The following is a 14,623-nucleotide window of genomic DNA, read 5'->3' as shown; positions in this document are numbered from 1 at the left end:
TGAGCAAATTACTGCAAGCTCTTCACTTGGAATATTCTAAGCCTACAAAAACTATAAGATAAGCAAGACTATATGAAGATGCATATTTTTAGAGTAGAAACTCACCTGAGAAATCAGCTTTCTTTTTTTTTTTAAATATATTTTGGTGCTTTTATTTTTATGGAGTAAATTTCTTCACTTGGGTCAGTATATTTTATTTATTTTTTTAACATCTTTATTGGAGCATAATTGCTTTACAATATTGTGTTAGTTTCTGCTGTATAACAAAGTGAATCAGCTATATGTATACATATATTCCCATATCCTCTCCCTCTTGCGTCTCCCTCCCACCCTCCCTATCCCACCCCTCTAGGTGGTCACAAAGCACCAAGCTGATCTCCCTGTGCTATGTGGCTGCTTCCCATTAGCTATCTATTTTACATTTGGTAGTGTATATATGTCAGTGCTACTCTCTCACTTCATCCCAGCTTACCCTTCCCCCTCCCCGTGTCCTCAAGTCCATTCTCTACATCTGCGTCTTTATTCCTGTCATACAGAGTGAAGTAAGTAAGAAAGAGAAAAATACCATATGCTAACACATATATATGGAATCTAAAAAAAAAAAGAAAAAAAGGGTTCTGAAGAACATAGGGGCAGGACAGGAAGTCAGCTTTCTTATATCCTGTTTGTATTTTGAAATAATTAAAGACCACTCTAATTCTTTTTAATTATATATTATAATTTTATAATTCTTAATTAAATAAAACTATAATATAATTTTATAATTCTTAAATAAAATTATATTAATGTTAAATATTTTGGCAGAATAACAAATATTAAGTAAGCACCAAGAGGCAGAATCCAGTATAAAGGTTAACTTAATTTTCTTCAAAGTTTTGATTCTGGGCTTCCCTGGTGGCGCAGTGGTTGAGAATCTGCCTGCCAATACAGGGGACATGGGTTCGAGCCCTGGTCTGGGAAGATCCCACATGCCGCGAAGCAACTGGGCCCGCGAGCCACACTTACTGAGCCTGCGCGTCTGGAGCATGTGCTCCGCAACAAGAGAGGCCAGGATAGTGAGGGGCCCGCGCACCGCGATGAAGAGTGGACCCCACTTGCCACAACTAGAGAAAGCCCTCGCACAGAAATGAAGACCCAACACAGCCATAAATAAGTAAAAAAAAAAAAAAAAAGTTTCGATCCTGAAAAGTTGTGTAAATTCATTTGTATATGTTAAAGTACATGTTGCTATTAAATATGCTTATTGGGAAACTTGCAGTGTACAACAATATTTAACGTTAATTTTCTCTGAAGTTTATTAACTCTTAATACCATATGTAGATGGCTAACTGTACCAAAGACTGTATGTTCATTATACTTCCTCATTTCATTCTCACAAAACTCACTTTACAATGAGAAAATAGAGGCTCAAAGAGGGCAAAAGTAGCATGAACAAGATTACACAAACAGGAAGCAGCACAGCTGGGATTTGAACCTTGGTCAGAATATTCACAGATCATTCTTGGAGCCATTATGGAATTATTCATTTTGTACATAGTTCTTGTCATGTATCAAAAGTATTTAATGTCAGAGGTAAAAGCACAAATTGATATAAATTGGATACACTACTGCCTTCAAGGAGATTACTTGCTAATTGATAGGTTAATGTGTATAAACATGCAGTCATATTAAACAAATATGCATCTACAAAGATACAAATTTTAAATCTGAGTCCTATTAAATGTACAAATTCTTTCGTGACAGACGCTACAGGCACATTCTGTTCAGCGCAAGGGCACAGATTGTGAGACATGAACACACAGGATAGAAAAGCTTCATATTGGGCCAGTATGGCATTCATACTGAATAGAGCTGTATTTCCAATATGGTAACATATTACCAACTGAGTCAGTACTCCTTGGAAGCCAAGGCAGGATTTGATATGCAAAATTTGAAAGGGGGAGTGGGTTAAACATTTCTTGTGAATAAAAGAGAAGGGAACAGGAGTAGATGAGAAGAGATTTCAGATCATAAGTCTGGTCTGATACCTGTGAAAGAGAGAAGAATTGTGTAGTAAGGCCGTCAGACCACAGGACAGTTCTGAGAAAGTTTCAGCCAGGTCAAAAGGGAGAAGTCCCGAGTCTCAGGAAACAGGCTAACACTGGCCATGCCAGCCATTTGTGGGAGCAGCCAGTGAAGCATGGTCTCAGTGTTCTCATGGAGGGGACAGCTAGGACTTCCACTCAACTCTGCTCCAGGCAGTAGGCTCTGTTGAAGGTCTGAGCTGTGCATCTCCATGACTGCAACCTCTAAAATCAACATGCAACATGAGTTCACAGAACGATGTCTTTTTAGTCTCCCAGCACACTCAACAGTTCCTCTAAGGCGAGATGAATAGGCTCAGAGCACGATCTTCCCATCCATCGGAGCCTAGCCCCTGCAACCTGTTATGATATCCAGCATACGTTCAAACCATGAAAATAACCCTGTGTTTGTCCTTTGGAAGAGAATCAAACTCTTTGCTGGGAATCAAAAGATCTTTGGTGGCAGAGTAGGATGTTATTGACATATAAGAGGCAATGAAAGAATAAACAAAGGAAAGCAAACACTATGAGATGCTAGCGCTCACTGGCCGAGAGGGTGATTGAGCACTTTATTGGCTGACCCATACCTTAAGGACTCAGATTGTTCAGAGCTAAATGAGGTCTGCCTGGTATCTTATCAACACATTACCATATGCAACAGGAAACCTTATTGACCACCTATTGATTATACGGCCTTTCCCCCAGTCTTGTGAATTTAATGAGGTGTTAGAAATAGTCCCAATTCTAGATACTATTAAAAATGACCACCCACACTTGTAAGGAGTTTTGCAGTTTATAATGCACATTTGCATTATTTTGAATATGTGAAACTTGTGAACCAAGATAAGTGCATGTTACACTTGTATGATAACTAAATTTTGATGAACACTCTATGCCGGACAATGTGCCAGGATGTTATAGTAAATGTGATATTTAATCAATTCAGCAGCCCTATGAGGTGCCATTATCCCACCCATTTTACAGTTGAGGAAACTGATAATCAAATTAAGTGATTCACCCAAGTTCACACAACTGGCAAGAGAAACAGTAGGAAACTGAATCAAGGTTGAATAACTACAAAGTGACTGCTTATAGCAAATCTTCCCCCACATTAAGTGATATCTAACAGTATAGGTTAGCAGATGGCACATATCGAGTGATTACTTCAAATAATCAAATGCACCAAGAATTCAAAGAAGTCATAATACTGAGTTTCCTATTTCTGATGTGGTCCCAGTTTTACTTGTTGAATGGATGACCAAATGAAGGGAAGGGTTAAATGCACACATAGCAATTGTAAGTCAGTAAAATCACAGATGGGATGAGGGAGATATTCCACAGTCTAAGGGTCAGCTTAAACAAAGGGAAGTAGAGCCATGGACTCTATGGGAATATAAAGCAGAAGTGAAAGGAATGATTCGATATTGTGAACAAGATAGTCTAGATTGTCTAGTATTCAGCCACTATTTATTTGATAATTTCTAGTTGTCATATACTGTAGTAAATTCTTTAGATAGTTTCTAGGTGTCATATACTGTAGTAAATTCTTTAGAGATATTTATAGTCTCTCTATTCATAGTCTCAATTATTTTATACATATTTTAGTATCTCAATATATAGACCCTCTCTCTCTCTCTCTCTCTCTCTCTCTGTCTGTCTATATATATATATATATATATATATATATATATATATATATGGTCTCAATTATTCCCCAAAAGTCATGGCTTGTAGTATATTGTGCTATCAATATCAACATATGTGAAACACTCAGAGAGACTAAGTAACTTTCCCAAGGTCAAACAGCAAATAAGTTGTTCAGCTGAACTTCAAACCAGAACTGTCTTGCTCCAAAACCAACATTGTTTCTACTGTATGGCAGTACCAAATCTCAAAAGTAATTTGTGAGTTCTCAATCAGTACATAGGGTAGCAAGCCAATGTCTACAGTGAACTACTTTGTAAAGAATACAGAACTCCTAAAGAGAAATTGATGCTATGAAGTTATCCAGGTGTCTACCATTTTTGTCTAAAACATCCTCACAATCCTGATAGTCCGGTAGAGGCTGTCATGTAACATAATCTGACTCTTTATATTTTAACCTAGAAAAATAGTAATGAAGTTTGTAGGAAGTTCATCAAAATCATGTTTTTCTTGTAATTCAATGAAATGAATATTCGGGAAAATGTCCCTAAATAAACCACTAGAGTTCATACCCACTAATTCTTGACAAAACTCAAGAGCTGTAAAATCTTTAGACATGAATTGGTCAATTGTCCTTTTCTACTAACCTTGGCATTAAAGTATAAATAAGTGGGCTTCCCTGGTGGCGCAGTGGTTGAGAATCTGCCTGCCGATGCAGGGGACACGGGTTCATGCCCCGGTCCGGGAAGATCCCACATGCCGCGGAGCAGCTGGGCCCATGAGCCATGGCCGCTGCGCCTGAGCGTCTGGAGCCTGTGCTCCGCAATGGGAGAGGCCACAGCAGTGAGAGGCCCGCGTACCACAAAAAAAAAAAAAAAAAAAGTATAAATAAGTATAGTCACTGGATTCAATTCAACAATATTTATTGAGCACTTACTACATAAAATCTGTTGCCAAAACCCTGGGGGAAAGGAGTTCAAAGATGAATATGTCATAGACCCTGACCTCAAGCAACTTTATAGTTTTATGCAGGAGAAAAGCCATATATGTGTGAAAACAAAAGAAGGAAGAATTTGAAATGTGCTGAAATACCAGTACACACAATGCATTCTAGGAACATATAAATAGAGATAGTAGTGCTTATTGGAAGAATTATAGAAGGTTACAGGAGTTTAAACCCAACTGCTGGTACCAAAATCTGTATTAGTTATCTACTACTATATATCAAATAACCCCCTGAATTTCATGGCTTACACAACATTCGTCATCTCAACAGTTTCTGTCACACATCCTGGTGCAGATTAGCTGGATGCCCATGCCTCAAGATCTCTCACAAGCTTGTCATCAGGTGCCATTTGGGATGCGGTTTCTTCTGGAGGCTCTAATGGGGATCTGCCTCTAATTCATTCACATGGTGGCTGGCAGGATTCAGTTCCTCTCTAGCTATTGGATTGGGGGCCTCAAGTTCTCACTGGTCATTAGCTGAAGGCCTCCATCAGATCCTTGCCATCTGGGCCTTTTCCACTGGATGGCTCTCAAGATGACAGCTACCCTCAGAGTTAATGAACAAAAGTGCAGAATGAGCGAGAACTAAATCACGGTGTTTGTGTAATCTAATCTCAGGAGTGACATCCATTTGCCATACTATATTTATTAGAAATGAGTCACTAGGTCCAGCCCACATTCAAGGGGAAGGAATCATACAGGCATGAATATTAAAAGGCAAGATCACTGGGGCCATCTTGGAGGTTGTATGCCAGAGTACGCACACCTTGAAGGATAGGTAGGATTTCAACTGGTAGAAATGCAAAGAGGTGAGGACTACAGATTGCAGGAAGAGAATGAGCATATTTGCCAAGGTGAGATCACACAGGGGTTTGTTTGAGAAGAACAGGTAGTTAATCCAGTTTGTGGGAAACCTGAATGCATGAGGAGTATTAGAAAGTCAGTCTTCAAAGTAGGTCAGGGTTAAATAATATTATGCTATGAGTTAGAGCTTTATTGTTTTAAATTTCGGGAATTGTTTATTTGTTCTTATAACAGTAACAAGATCAGATGTGCCTCAAGAAAATTAACCTGGATGTCCTGTGAAAGATGTACTTGAAGTATAAGGCATTGTGTGTAGGCAAAGAGTACTTTAAGGTAGCTACTCTAAAAGACAAAGACAGAACAATGTTAGGACCCAAATTTGCAGGGCAACAGTGGGAGGGGAAGTAGGGCTTCTATTAAAATAGCATACCTATGCTTTACTGTGCATTTCCTATAAATGAATTTTTTCAACTGCTGATTCTCAACATATCTAATATTATATGGATTTTCAAAGGTTTTCCAGTTTCTATTATTCTTCCCCCTAACTCTTTCATGCCCTGCTTCAGGGCAACTGTTACCTATTGAATGTCATTCTAGCAAAAACATTTGATCTGAACCTTGCCCATTTGCCCCTGCTGCCTCAAAGAAGGAAACACATGACCTGGCTTTGATCACACTTTTTTGCTAAAATGAAAACATCCTCCAATATGTGATTCTTATCAAAGGTGAGTGTTAAAATTCTGGAATAAACCACACTTAAGCCCAGGGACTCAGTTAAAGTTAATGAAAACATATTGGGATGAGACAGGCTGTTGCAGGGGTTGGATATTTAATTCTTTTGCAAACATCAGAAAACCTGTCTAGTCTCAATATAGACAAAAGCCGAAATGAGTGCTCAATTAGTAGCAGTTTCTCAGTATTTTGTCCAATTATGTAATAAAGAAAACGAGAACCTCGGTACATAAATTTGCTCCATTATGGAAGTAATCTTCAGTGAGTAAGCCAGTCAGCTTTATAATTCAAATCATCAATGTGATGCTTGTAAAATGAAACAAAGGCAGCTCTTTAATGATAAATATTACAGTACGGCTACTTTTCACATATGTCTCCACACACACATACACCCATTGTGAACCATTCACGGAAGTATAAATAAGAGACAACAAAGTGACAATTCAGATACAAGAAAAACAGACAAAGCCCAAACCAGAATGGATTATCTAGTTACCACTCTGACATTATTGCTGCTTTTAGGGAGCAGCTGACTCTAGTCATCAGTTTTCATCATCTTTTCTATTTTTCTTTTGCAGACATTTGCGAGGGAACTTTTCAAAAAGATGCTGGGTGAAAATCAGAAATAGATAAAAGTCTAGGAAGCAATTCTTCAAATTAGCTCCCCCTCTCCCTTTAATTTCAAGAAGGGGTACATTTCTTAGAAGTGTTCGTCCTTTGACAGATCATTCAGAAGCAGAGACTTTGGAATCTTAGGCATCAACAAGGTCACTGCCACGTTCATCCCAGTCTCCTGGAGTGCTACAGGCTGAGAGCAAATGGATGAAGGCTCAGAAACAGTTTAAGAGATAAGCTGCCAGGACCGAAGTCAGCATCAGGGCTTCTGGAAACTTAAAAGCAGACACATATCCCCAGAAGAATTACCATTAGCATGACTTGACTCACTTATGTTCTCGTATTGGACACATCTTTTCTCTTGAACACAAGGAACAAGTTGCACACATTCCAGCAGTTTCCTTTAGCCAGATTTGCCTGATTTATAAAGACCTCTTTTATAGAATCCCTATCACCTTTGCAGACCCCTGGTTTCTAGCTCCGACTCCCATCTTCCCCTGGCTCTCCCTGAGTCACACCCAACAAACCCCTCATATTCCAGCCCTCACAATAAAAATCATGGACATCAGGCATCCATTTTCAGTAGCACCTGGTAGAAGACCTTCCTAATTGCAAAAAGAGTGCAATTTTCCCCAAGATCCTTGAGATCTACTGTATACCTGGCCTCAGTACTCCTTATACCAAGAGTTTTAGCTATTCCTCTTCTTTCACTTACAAATGCCTCCCTGAGTGCGTTCTAAGTAGCATTACTCTAAAGGACTCAACGAATACCATGAAAATGACATGGTCTCTGAAACTGCAATATCTATTCTGACTCTCTCAACCCATCAAGTTGCACAATCCAGTGAAAGTGATACAGTCATCCTGCTTAAATAATATTATTTTATTGTCAGCTGCTCAAAGAGCATTATTTCACCAGCTGTACCCATAAGTTTTCTGATAACCTAATACTAACATTCATTCACATCATCTTAATGAACACTAAAACCATTGGGAATGATTTTCAAGATGCACCAGAATTTCTCTAGATCTCAGAGTAAATCCACACCCTGGCACAACAGATGTCCATGACCCCGGCTTTGAGAAAGACACATGTGATTTAATTTCACCTATTTTCAAGTGAAGGATAGGACCCCATAGACACCCCCACTCTCCATCCTAAAGGTTGCAAATATTATGCTAGATATTTTTAAATCTGGTGTATGAATTTTGTCATCTTAAGAGATAACTCAAAGTACAGAGCCAAGAATCAGAAGCACGTGGAATGGCCCCCATACTTAATTCTCTGACCCGTCATCATGCAGACTTTTCCAGAAAGCACGTGTCGCACTATTTGGAAGCCACACTTCTTCACAGCTAGCACATGACCCTCCTTCAAAATGCTGTCAGGTAATTCTACTCTCTAGCAGAGTAGATGAAAAAATAAAGCTAGTTACTCACATATGAAGGATTTTCCTCAAGGGCAATCATCTTAACGAGAATTTTTTTCAAAATTAGCTAATCTGCAGTTCTATTAAAACACAGTGACTCTAGCCCTGCTCTCCTCACCCCAAAAGAAGGAAATTAAAGACAGAATCCCATTAGAGAAAATGCTTAAAAGGCTAAAAAAATCCAGACAAAATTCTCAAGTGTTCTAAACTGACATAAAGGTACTGACACACTTTTGGTCCTCACTACATACCAACCTAAGATTGTGATTTAACTAATTATCCTGACATTTCTAATATTGACAATTACTTCAAAACTGTTTGTAGAGAGTGGGAATTTAATGAAGTTTTCATGAAAAGTCCCTCAATTAAAAGAGTACCTGCTAGAGATGGATTATTTTTAATCAAATGACAATTGGTGGTTGGGAGCTGAATGTACAGTCAGCATGGTCATGGAAAGATGTTATTTTTTTCACACAAAATACTCCATACATATTAATGAATTTCAGTTTCTTTTTAGTTATAACTTAACATTTAAGTTAGCTTTGCATGAAATAGCATCTAAATTGGTGTGCTAACACGTTTTGAACATCATTAGTGAAGACCAGAACAGAGGACCACTCAGACTGTTCCATACAAAAGTGACCATTTTTAACTTTTTTTTTCTCTTCTACTGAAATAGTATATTACTCATGTCTAATTTCTAATAGCATTGGCTAGTATATACTGAGGGCCTAGTATGTGCCAGGATCTTTAGATAAATTATCTTTAATTTTTACTAGGTGATATTATTGTTCTGAGCTTCACAGAGGAGGAAGTTGAGGCTCAGAGGACTAGTAGGGTCCAGTGTCCGTATTCAGTCTCAGCTCTGTTGAGTCACAAGTCTCATGCTCTGTTCCTATCCCCCTCGGCCTACATTCTTTCAATTCAATCATGGCTTTAAAGAGGGGGAAGTAGGATGGTGCCAACGATTACATTTCCCCATCCTTATCGACAGAGAACTTCGGAGTTAGATATAGTTTTTTTCATCTTGTTTGCCAACTTGAGCCCTCATGAATTCTTTGCAGCAAATCGGTGAGAATACAATCATATACATAAATATGCACACTCACGCACATATCCCTAGAAATAAACTTTCAGAAGTAATAAATAATTGAATAAATAACTAGTGGTATAGCACCAGCATTTTAAAAAATGTGATTTTCAAGTACGTATGAAATACTCAGTAGTGTGCTAGGTATTATGGCAATTAAAAACAGATGTAGATATCACAATGTGAGACTGAAAACACTGACATGGACACAAAAATCAAAGGACATGCAGACACATATTGGAACTTTATCTTGAGCACCTACTAATTTTAAAGAAAGTGCAAAATCACAGGACGCATGAATTTTGTTGTATTAGTAATGAATGCAATGTAAATCATGAATGCTATATATTTAAACTTTGTTGAGCCAATTAAAAAACTACAACACATTCTTTCCAGGTATGTGGGAAAGGTTTAGAAAGAAGGATGTAATTTTCAAGAGTTCTTTAAATGATGGGACAGTGGCACTGTGGAAAATTGGTATGGGAGACAAGTGGAAAGTACATTCTGAGTAAAGATGCTGGAGTTAGACTGTGTTGAACAGACAAAGTGGGTGGTGAGGAAGTCTGCCTGTTAAGCGGAGGAGACATTTATTATAAGCAAAGGATATGTCAAAATTACCCTTTTTAAATAGATGAATTAATGCTTAAACCCATAAAAGATCCAATTTACTGAAAATTATCGAGTCCCTTATGGAAAGCCAGTAGTGATTACAACTGAGAGAGCTGTCATTCTATAGCCTGGTACATATATGCCATATGTGTTTATCTTTTTCACTAGCCTACTTACATGCGATAACACTACAGCAGCTTTCAAGATGAACATTTGACAAGCCAGCTCACCGCCGACTGACACCTCCATTTCAGCTGGCCTGACATATATAAAAAGAAACTGAATGTTTATCCGTGTGTTTTCCGGATTTGACATATGTGCTATATAAGAGTCACAGAAGAAAACTTCGGAAAAGAAATTAAGGAATGTACTTGACAGTTTATTAATCAAAGTTTACCTGCTTCACATTACACAGAGACAAATTAAGCTGGCTACTATGGTACTTCGAAAACATCTGCTAACAAAGTCAGAAGTAATGATAAACAAAAGAGCTTCCTTTGTGGTTGATTTCCATCCAGCTGCATTTAATTATAATAGTGCTATCAAAGAAAGCTCCTCATTAGCTGCTAATTCAGAAGGACTTCAGAAGAAACTCCCAGAGCCTCCAGTGATATTTCTCCAACTCCAACAACTTCCTAATCTCTACCAATGTTTGTGAAGAGCCATATTAAAGAAGCTTGGTTATCAGTTCTGGCTGTTACTGACTGCCAAGGTGGTATGAGGTGGGTTTTTATCCACAAAGACTACGTTTGTAATAATGTGAACAATTAAACTATAAAAATGACAAAATTCATGACATCAATATTTTATTCCAACTTTAGAATAATATACCAAACTACCTCAATAAAGGAAGGAAAAAATCTCATCTTAATGTATATTTTAAGTAAAATGCAACCTCAGTCATGTCATTTATTCCATCTACAGTCACTACAGTTAAAAATAAAAGTGATACTGATTTCTGAAATTCAGATTGAACTGGTTTTCTAATAAACAAATATCCACCTAAAGCCTCTCAGAAGAGCACTACTTCTACCCAACTCAATAATAATCACCAGCAAAACTTGCTTATTGATCAATACTGGTTCTTACAAATTTCCAGGTATGTATTTACAGTTTGAAAGTTCCTAGCTTGAGACAGGAGGGTGGAAATACCAAAGTAGCACCTCTCTTTCTCATGCTTTCTTGAGTACAAGTATGAGTGATTCCTCACCAAAATCTGGCTTCTGCCTGGCCAGGAAGCAAACACAAAATCAAAAACTTGCATGTGCAAACAATGCACAGATATATGCATGCCTTTGTCAATCCAACCTGAGAGTATGCTACATCTCATGTATTTGTCATGGGGTGATCTGGGGAGGTACAAGTTAAAAGTGAAAATGTATAACCTAGGAAAGCATCCACATTTAATTTGTACTACCCTCTTTATCAAAGTAACAAGCCACAAGTAGAGAAATTTCATGAAGAAAATAATGAATGCAGAGTAACCCAGACTGGGAACAGTAACTATTCACCAGAGCTTATCTGGCCAATCTCCAAGGACCCATATTGTAATATATTTCCCGGCATGTGAAAGAACTTATTCGGTCATGGAAGGAGCATCACATTAGGAGAGAATGAAGGCAATGTTTGCCCGGTATCAACCGAAAATGTTGATACCGTTGGAAGGTTTTATGTATTTGTCTCTTTGTTTTCAAGGAAGAACAAAATATCTCTAAGCTAATTTTTTAACTTCTGAACCTCCTCTGCTATTTCTAGTCCTCAAGAAGCCAGTATTGTTTATGAGAGTCCTTTCACTTATCAGAAGGTAGAATGGAAGTGAGAGAGGACATCACTTCTTGTACGTGCACGTGGTGGAAACTTACGTCCAGTCGTCCATTGGAGTAAACATACATTAATTTCACCCTTGGCCCAAAGATCAAATGAGATTGTCATTGTCATTGTTCTGTTTATTGTCCTCCTCCAATTGGTTTGAGAACAAGCAGTATTCTCCTGCGTTTGGCTTCATAATGTTGGAGTATGTCCCATTTCAAAAGGAATGTACAGGAAGGAGCACGGTTTTTGGTGATAGTCAACCAAAAGTAAAGAGTTTTCAAATGTTGTTTTAGGGGAGGCACATTAATATCCATAATCCCTCTTTTACTCTAAAATTGTCCAGACTGAGAGCCTGAGCAAATGCAGGTATAAGACCATATTTTCAAATGAGACTTCTTCACCTATCTCTTTTTCTTTCTTTCAGATAACCAGACATGTTTTGAAATATTAATTATCAAATTCAGCATATTAATATTAAAGAATATTTGGTACAAGAACTCATATTCTCCTCTATAGTGTAGATCTACCAATACATGCTGGTTGTTCTACTTACATCTTATATGAACCCTTGAGTATACAAATATACTCATAAGGTATGTTTCCATTTTAGAACATCAATAATGTCCCAAGATTTCCCCCATTATATAAATATATAACTAAATGGAAAAGAAAAGTTCACAAAATTTTCAGGAAGTTCCAGCAAGTAAAGTGAGCCCTAAAGAGCAAATACATTTACAGATCCAGGATGGTGAGTGTACCAACTCGTGTCCGTGACCTTTCTGTGCTTCAGGTTCTATATCTTTAGCTCAGGAATTAAACTTTTCTTAATCTCATTCTTGCTTTCTTAATATTAACTGAGAAAATTGATTGGAAAGTACATTTTACTCTATGCAGATAAGGAAATGTTCATTGCAAAATATAGAATCTGAATGCAGAAACAAATGGAACAGGCGGTTCGCACCAGAGGTCTTCTACTTGTATTATGTGGATCTGTAAAGGTCTAGAGTCAGTTACAGGTGCTGCAGGGAAGCAGAAACTGCAGCCCAGTATCCCCTAGACTCAATACTCCATTCAGCCATAGCAGATCCAGTTTTACCTATTTTTTACATTGCAATTCTGAACGTGAATTTGTTTGGGAAAAAGATGTTTACTGCTAAAAGATTTGAACTCATCTAGTTCAATACTCTCATTTTACAGGAGGGAAAAAAAAAGAAAACTTAACGATGTAAGTGACTTGCCTATGTTCAACATTTACCAGCAAGAACAAATTTAGAATATGAAAAAGATTAGTATGTCTTCTGCCTGCAAGTTCAATGCTGCCTGTTTTGTGGTAGCTCAAAGGAAAAAATGATAATTTCTTATTATGTTACCCCACAACTAAATTGTATTACTACCTATCATCTTATCTTTCACTAACTGTTGGACACTGTCAAACATTCTTTCTCCTCTTGTAAATTATTTTCTTGACTTCACGGCATTCCACATGTATTTCTAGACCTCACAAAATCGTAAGGTTGCAAGTTGCTCTCAGAGAATTGGGAACAATTTATTTAACTTATTTGGCATGCTGCTTATCACATCAATATGTAAATGTGATTGCTTAATAAATACAACTTATTGATGTTGACTTCATCTGCAACTTCTTTGCAGTTTAAAAAATGAGGCTTAAAATTACTCTAAATTGTGAATTCTATTTTCACAGTAATATTAACCCAGCAAAAAGTTCCCAAATACTTCCTGTGTATAAATAACTGCTAACCCTCCTGATTGTCCATGGAACATGGGAAACATAGGGACATGATTATGTAAGTGTAAATATCAACATATTATTGGAGTCCAAGGGAAAAGAGATAATTTCCAGCCAGGAAATATGGGAAGAGGCAGGCAAACGTATTTGTGGAGGTGGCAGCTTTATAGCTGTCCAAGAGGAATGGGTAGAATTTCAATGCCAGAAATAGAAAGAGGATTTTCCTGGTGGTATCCAAGCTGCTTTCCCAATCTTGACGGGTAAGACTACTGGACTCACTGTGAAATGTGCCTACACAATGTGCCAGTAACCAAAATCTTCTCGATGTCTCATTTCCCATCTTCACTTTGAAACCTCTGCCAGATCTGGTGCCCCCATTTCTCATCTTATTGCTCTCTGCTTAGGCTCTGTCTTTCTCCCCTTTGGTTTGATAGCTCACCTGCACTGCCTGCCAGGCTTTCAATTTTAATTCCACATATGGCACATGTGGACATCGTCTGTCAGATCACCTTGCATCTGGGTTCCTCTTCCTGTAGGCCAGGCCAGTCCCTATTCATGCCAAGCCCAAATCATTCAGTCCCTCAGCCTAGCACCATGTTCTTCAAATATTGTGGAAGAGAGAATGACATGAGAAATAGATACATGTATTCAGGAATTGTCTCAGTGAGAAAGTTCTTTATTTTTCCCATTGACCACTCCATCTCACCATAGTCTATAACCTTTCCCTTCTCTGTCTTTTGAAGACCAATCCCACAGACACCTGATCCCTTTCAGTATTTAAAAGCTAGTCTAGATCAAAATATTAATTTCATATCCAAATTAAAGTATTTCTTTCCTCCTACCTGAATCTTGGTTTGTGGCTTGGGTCCCGCAATAGGGAAAGACAGCTAGTTAGCTCTTTTTACTTTGTTTGGCATTTTCACTGCCTCTCTGCTTTTCTCTCTGCTACTTTGCTATTTCGGGTTTCCCTTGCATCTCAACACTGTTGGGCTCTCCAAGGGAATAGGGGTGAGGTGAAAGTGTGAGGGACAGCTGCTCAAATGCCTATCCTTGCACTTTTTGTGGATTCTGC

Source organism: Kogia breviceps, chromosome 2 (assembly GCF_026419965.1).
Source record: "Kogia breviceps isolate mKogBre1 chromosome 2, mKogBre1 haplotype 1, whole genome shotgun sequence".
NCBI classification, from domain to species: domain Eukaryota; kingdom Metazoa; phylum Chordata; class Mammalia; order Artiodactyla; family Physeteridae; genus Kogia; species Kogia breviceps.
The sequence above is the reverse complement of the archived record's forward strand: the minus strand, read 5'-3'. Positions refer to the sequence as shown.